Raw genomic sequence first — 7,264 nt, 5'->3', positions numbered from 1 at the left:
TTTCACTACAATCCTATGAGTAGAATTTGTGTGTCTTTACATTTTAAAGATGACTAGAGAAGATAATTTCCCCAAGGTTCTGTAGTTATTCCTGCATTCAAAAACATTTGCTGAGTACTTCTTTGGTGCTGGGACTTCTGATTAGTAATGAGATTTCAATGATGAAAAAAGAAATGTTTTCATGGAAGTTATAGTCTACTGAGGAAACAGATTTGAAGCTAGTATACCAAAATTCAATAAAATCATTACATATTAGTGTAAGATCTAGGAATAAAAACAAAGAAAATAATGAGAAAAAGCATAATATTGGTAGGGATATGGAAAATGCTACGTTCCTGACGGTAGACAAGAAATTACTCCAAAGAGGAAATACATAGTATAGAGCCTAAAAGGTAAAAAGTAGCATGCCAGGTGAACGTTAGAGAGAAAAAATATTCAGGGCAAAGGGAGCATATGCAGCCTCTATCATGTACACATTTCCTGATATAAGATAGTATTTGATATCATAAGAAATGGGAGATTATTATTGCTGGAGCATAATAAAAATAGGCAGAGAAATAACACTGAATCTAGAGATAGAGCTAAATTGTGCAAGGCTTGTGGTCAATTACATTTTGTTAGGATATGGTCAAAAATAAGAATATATGCTAAATGTAAAGAGAAGTCACTAAAGGGTTTAAAGACAGGTCCTGAAATAATTTAATAAAGGCATCAAGGATTTTTATTGTTTGGAGTATAGATTTGGAGATGGGAAAGAGTAAGATTGAACACTGAGTAGGATTGTAGATGTGGGAGTGTGAATTACAGTGATGAGTCATTCACTGCAAGCTAGCACTCAGGCATATATATATATTACATATTATATATTATATAATATATATATTATATTATATAATATGTAATATATATTATATAATATATATATTATATATTATATTACATAATGGAAATATATATATATATATTTCCATGAGAGCTCTGATTTTGATTATTTAATGTAAAGCACTCATGCAAAATTAGGAAGGCATAAGGAAAAGTAAGTCATTCCTTTAAATAATAGGATTAGTGGTAGCCCAGACCAAGATTTATCAGAAGCAGTACAAAGTTAATGTAGCCTCCTCAGAGTCCATGGTCATTTCTCTTCAGCCTGGCCTCTGGGATCTATTTTAGCAGCATCTTTAAGCACACTAGCTCAGTATACATCTAATTTTTACCTTTGGCTCTCTAATTTCAAAGGTTTATTACCATGCTTAATTTTTAATATTATTTTCCTGATTGAATTAGGACTAATTCAGAGATAATAGTCGGTGGTATCTTTGGACATATTTTATATATTTTTATTAGATGTAAAAATAAAGTTAATTTTTAGTTTTAATAAACATGGGATGATTTAAGGAGAGAAAAGGAAGATGTTTCACATATTTGCTTTAGTAATCTAATATGTGGATTATTTTAGTAATAAAGTGAAGATGACTTGTGGAAATAGATTTGACAAAGGTAGAGGAGAAAATAGTTAAATATTTTTTTTTAAGATATTCGACCTAAGGTGTAAAATAAGTGATTGTACAACCAGGCATTTAAGAAGACAAGATAACAAGAGTGAATACAACAGAAAAAGTAAAAATCATATTAGCCTTACAAGAATACCAGACTATAAATCAACTATGTTTACTACACTCAACAAAACAAAATTCAAGCTTGAGAACATTAGCAGAAAAAAGGAAAGTATACAATTGACATAGTTAATTGAAAAAAAGGAAAAATTGTATACCTGAAAAAATATAAAAGCTAAAATTAACAATTAATTGCAGATTAAATAAAGGTTAAGCAAAGTAAACAGAGAATTAAAATGTTTGCAACTAAGTGAAAAGAAAAAAATGAAAACTCCAAGGAAAAAGAATTTGTGACAGATAAGAGAAGGAATAGTATATTTAGACAAAATTGCAAAAGAACAGGAAAAAGAAAAATGTATAGAAGTAATAACTAAAGAAATATAATAGATAATTATCCAAAACTAATAAAAGGTGCCAATCCACTGTTTTGAGAACACCAACACCATATTAAAATGTAACTTTTTAAGAAATTATACCTGAGTAGCAAAACTAAAAGAAAAAAGAAGAAATTTTTAAAAAGATGTAAAAGCATCCAGAAAATAAAAAAGATAATGTTGAAACAGTAATTGACTGATAACTGGTTTCTTAACAACTACAACGGATCCATTAGACCCTGTAAAGATATGTTTAAGATACTGAAATAAATAAACTGCCAATTTAGAATATTATACTGAGCAAAACTTATTCTTAAAAAATAAAAGGAAATGGGGGTGTTTTTCATGCAAATATCTATATTTACTGTCAGCAAGCCAATAAAATATTATATAAAATATAATATTTAAATATATTTGCACATATTATATAGAGAACACATAATAGATAAATATATTTTGTGTTATGGATATGTGTGTATAACTTTTATATTTTTATTAAGAAAAGATAGGGAGTATGATTGGGACCTTGAATAAAGAGGAGGGCATCCTTGGCTAAGAAGGGTTAATACTGGGACCAGGGATCATATAATTATAACATTTACCATGAGTCAGCTAACCAACTGAAAATCTTGGAAAAATTATTTTCTTTATAAATGGTTTTAAAAAGAGAATAGACAAAAATATCAAATATGTCAGCAACAAAAATATAAAAAATGTTAGCAACAAAAAAATTGGTATGCATGGAAAACTGAAGCCAATTAAAAGGGAAATGTACATTTTTTCAAGAATAAACAGGGTGTTCACCAAAGAGAGAATTTGCTGGATAATCTCATATAGAACAAAATTTAAAGGACTGAAATTACATAGATAAAGTTCATTGATCACATTAAATTTACACTAGAGATTAATAAGTAAAAGACAAATGAAAACATCTTAGATATTTGGAAATTAAGAATATAAGCTAAATAACTCATGGACTAAAATAAGTGAAAATGCGACTAAAATATTTTGAACTAAATTTGATAACAATGTGATATATAAAAAGACCTTATGAAATACAATTGAAGATGTGCTTATAAACAAACCTATAGCCTTCAGTATATTAGCAAATGTTTTAATAGCTTTAAAATTAAAGTTGTAAGCATCTTTTTAAGGTTTAGAAATAGAATTGCATTCTAAGCAAAAAGAAATAAGATGGATGAAAATAATAAACAGAAGTCAATATATTAATAAATATACAAATCTAATAAGGAAAATTAATAGAAAGTTCTATATTTAAAGATTATTAAACCTGACACATTCCTCTCAAAATTGGCCAAAGGAAAAGAAAATAGAGATTCAAAAAAGATTGAGAAATATATAACATCACAGATAGAAAAGTAAGCATTAATACTTATCTTATAGATATTAAATAGATACGATACTTTTATAAGTATTTATTAAAAGAATATAAAATTTTATATAACTTGTTCAAGTTTCTGGGCAAAAACATTTTAAAAATACATTTGAATGGTTATAGAGCAAAATATAAAAGAAAATTAATGGTCAATGTATAATCTTCTGTTAATATAAACTGTAGGCCTCATTGATTTAGCAGTAAATTCTTCCAAACATTTAGTCAAGAATTCATACCAAAGTAACATAAACTCTTGTACAAAACAGAAAAAGAAGAAACACTTTCGAACAAATTTTATGAGTCCAGGATAACCTTGATACCAAAGCATGACAAAGACATTAAGAAAAAGAAAATGGTCAGGGTAATCTCTCTGATGACAACAACATTAGCATAGTAAACTAATGATATTTTTTAAAAAGCTAATATATTGTGACAAAGTTGAATTTATTTCAGGAGTGCAAGGTTGGCTTAACAACTTAAAAATAGAATAATTTTCCACATTAATAATAAGTATTTATAGCAAAGCAAGTGTAATATAAAACCTCATTAATCTGATCAATTATTTCTACAAAATTTTATAACAAATGTTTTACTGTTTGCCAATTATCAGTTTTATGTATGCCAATTATCACTTTTAATATTTTTCTGATGTCTTACTTTATAAGCAAACTATAAATGACCAGTTATTTGATTAGATAGTAAATGATACAAAAAACTGAAGAAGAAAACTAAAAGAAAACTGTGTTATAGGGAATAACATACCCAAACATATATATTTATTTAACAGTTTGAAATTAGCATAAAATGTGAATTATTCAACAGTCTTTATGTAATATCATTTTATCATTTGTAAATGAGTAATATTAGGGTCTCATATTATAGAAGAAAATATATTCCATATGGATTAGATCTTTAACAGTTTAAAAAAGCTATTATAAGTGTAATGAAGAAAGTATAATTAAATGTCATTTTGAGATTATTCATGTAAACAGATAATTTCTGCCTTACTTATGATGATTAAAAGACAATACAGGCTAAATACCTCAAAGGAGTGAATATAATATTTTTGTGTAACACTTTTTGAGATGCAAAATACATTTTTGAAATTTATTAAATACCAAGTGAAGATATTATAAATGAAATTCAGAAATGTATGTGTATGTATCATATATGTGTACATAATTTTAAAGATATCTATCAGTATGCTTTTAGCAAGTATCATCGACTGTTCTATTTTATTTTTTATTATTTCCTTTAAATATTTCTGGTGCTAAGGCAAGAGGAGTCAAAGTCAGAGTGGTGGTCATGGCCCTGGAGATCAAGAAGGATGACAAGGACAAGAAAAAGTAATATGAAACTCCTGTACCAACTAGAGTGGAGAAAAAGAAGAAAACAGACCAGGTGCTGCCAGCAAACTGCCCCTGGCGACACCTCACACTCAGTGCTCGTTAAAATTATTGGAGTTAGAAAGAATTAAAGACTATCTTCTCAAGGAGGAAGAATTCATTAGAAATCAGGAACAAATAAAGTCTTTAGAAGAAAAGCAAGAGGAGGAAAGATAAAAAGTGGATGGTCTGAGGGGGACGCTAATGTCAATAGGAACCTTGGAAGAGATCATCTATGACAATCATGCCATCGTGTCTACATCTGTGGGCTCAGAACACTACATCAGCATTCTTTCTTTTGTAGATAAGGATCTGCTGAAACCTGGCTTGGTCCTGTTCAACCACAAGGTGCATGCCATGATAGGAGCGCTGATGGATGACACAGATCCCCTGGTCGCAGTGATGAAGGTGGAAAAGGCCCCCAGGATACCTATGCTGATAAAATGGGGGGAGGCCCGGACAACTGAATTCAGGAACTTAAGGAATCTGTAGAGCTTTCTCTCACCCATCCTGAATCCTATGAAGGGATTGGTATAAAGCCTCTGAAGGGGGTCACTCTCTCTGGTCCACTGGACACAGGTAAAACCTTGTTAGCTAAAGCAGCAACAAACCAAACCTCAGCCTCTTTCTTGAGAATGGTTGGCTCTGAACATATTCAGAAGCACTTAGGTGATGGACTCAAACCCATACAGGAATTATTTCTAGTTGCTGAAGAACATGCACCATTCATCATGTTTATTGATAAAATTGATGCCACTGGGACAAAAATATATAACTCGAATTCTGGTGGTGAGAGAGAAATTCAGTGAACCATGTTGGAACTGTTGAACCAGTTGGATGGATTTGATTCTAGGGGAGATGTGAAAGCTATCATGGCCACAAACCAAATAGAAACTTTGGATCTGCCATTTATCAGACCAGGCTGCATTGACAGAAAGATCAAGGTCCCCCTGCCTGATGAAAAGACTGAGAAGTACATCTTTCAGATTCACACAAGGAGGATCACTTTGGGCAATGATGTAACCCTGGACTGCTTGATCATGGCTAAACATGATGTCTCTGGTGCTGACATCAAGGCAATCTGTACAAATGCTGGTCTGATGGCCGTAAGAGGACTTAGAATAAAAGTAACAAATGAAGACTCCAAAAAATCTAAAGAAAATGTTCTTTGTAAGAAACAGGAAGGTGATCTATCTCTAGTGAATCACTGCTGCCATCAGGAAATGGTTGGGAGATTTCCCATCTCCTGAAAGGGATGTGGTTGGGGGAGTTGCCGAGAGGAATCTGTGTTCCCCTTGATTTGTATTAGTGAAACATCCTTTGTGTCTTTTGGAGTAAGATGTGTAGGTGCCCAGTGGGTGGCGTTGGTCTGTTGGTCACTGTTAACCACTCTACTTCCCAAGAAAGCGTGCTCTTTCACACACAAAGAAGTCTGTATTTTCCAGCTGTTCTTCAATGAATTTGTAGTACTTTCTGTACAATTAAAGCATAATTTAAGTAAAGTTTTTATGTATTTTAAAAATCCATCTATTTAAAAAGATTTACAACAAAATACCGCTGCCTCTGACATACTTCCTCACCACAGCCTACTCCCAGGATACAATACAATTCAACCTTTAGTCTTCAATATTTGTATTGATTTATGTATGTAAAAGTAACACAACTATACTCTCTCTATAATTTTTAATTGTGGATTCTTTGAAATATCATCATTATATAATGGTAAAATTTTTGAAATGAATACAGAATCTAACAATTATATATCTCTATATGTGTGTGCATAGTTCACTTCTTTAAATCACAATATGAAAAATGTCATTATTACTTTACAATAAATACTTAAGATTTGCATAATTAAGACTATTAACTATTATTTGGACATAAAATATCTGTGACATATATACTTTACATACTTAGTTTTACTTGATGATAAAAATATACTTTGAATTTTTCTGCATCATTTCTACATACCTCTTATTAAATGTTTTCAAATGTGCTGACAAAATTACAGAATCTTAATGCTTCTCAGCACATCAGGTAATCTATCACTTTCCTCTTATTATTTTTTCGTTCTCTTCCTTCTTGTCCCTCACCCTACCTTATTCCCTCATCTTTTTCTTATACCTGGGGTACTATCATTCTGTTTCAATCTAGTCTCATTTCTCTCTAAGTTAGCAGGAATTCCAAGAGAGTCACTCATAGCCTTTTTAAAAGAGGTGTTATGTCTGAAACTACTTTTATATTAACCTCATATTTTGATAGTTTGCTTATAGAAATTTATATTGAAATTGCTTGCTGTCAATGTTCCTTTGTTACCTAGCTTCCAAGGTTGAGTTGAGAATGCTGACATTGTCTTAGTCTGTTTTGTGCTTTTATAACGGAATACTACAGACTGGGTAATTTAGAAAGAACAGAAATTTCCGAGGTGGGTAGATCACGAGGTCAACATAGTGAAACCCCTGTCTCTACTAAAAATACAAAAATTAGCTGGGCATA

At 30.8% G+C, this 7,264-nt stretch overlaps 1 pseudogene; it reads left to right on the top strand.

Annotated features, from left to right (window-relative positions):
- Positions 1-1,469: 1,469 nt before the first annotated feature.
- On the top strand, positions 1,470-6,018 carry LOC108303630 (annotated as a pseudogene).
- Positions 6,019-7,264: the final 1,246 nt, after the last annotated feature.

This window comes from Cebus imitator, unplaced genomic scaffold (assembly GCF_001604975.1).
Source record: "Cebus imitator isolate Cc_AM_T3 unplaced genomic scaffold, Cebus_imitator-1.0 Scaffold2, whole genome shotgun sequence".
Classification (NCBI taxonomy): domain Eukaryota; kingdom Metazoa; phylum Chordata; class Mammalia; order Primates; family Cebidae; genus Cebus; species Cebus imitator.
Note: the sequence above shows the minus strand (reverse complement) of the source record. Positions and strands in the feature narration are given on the sequence as shown.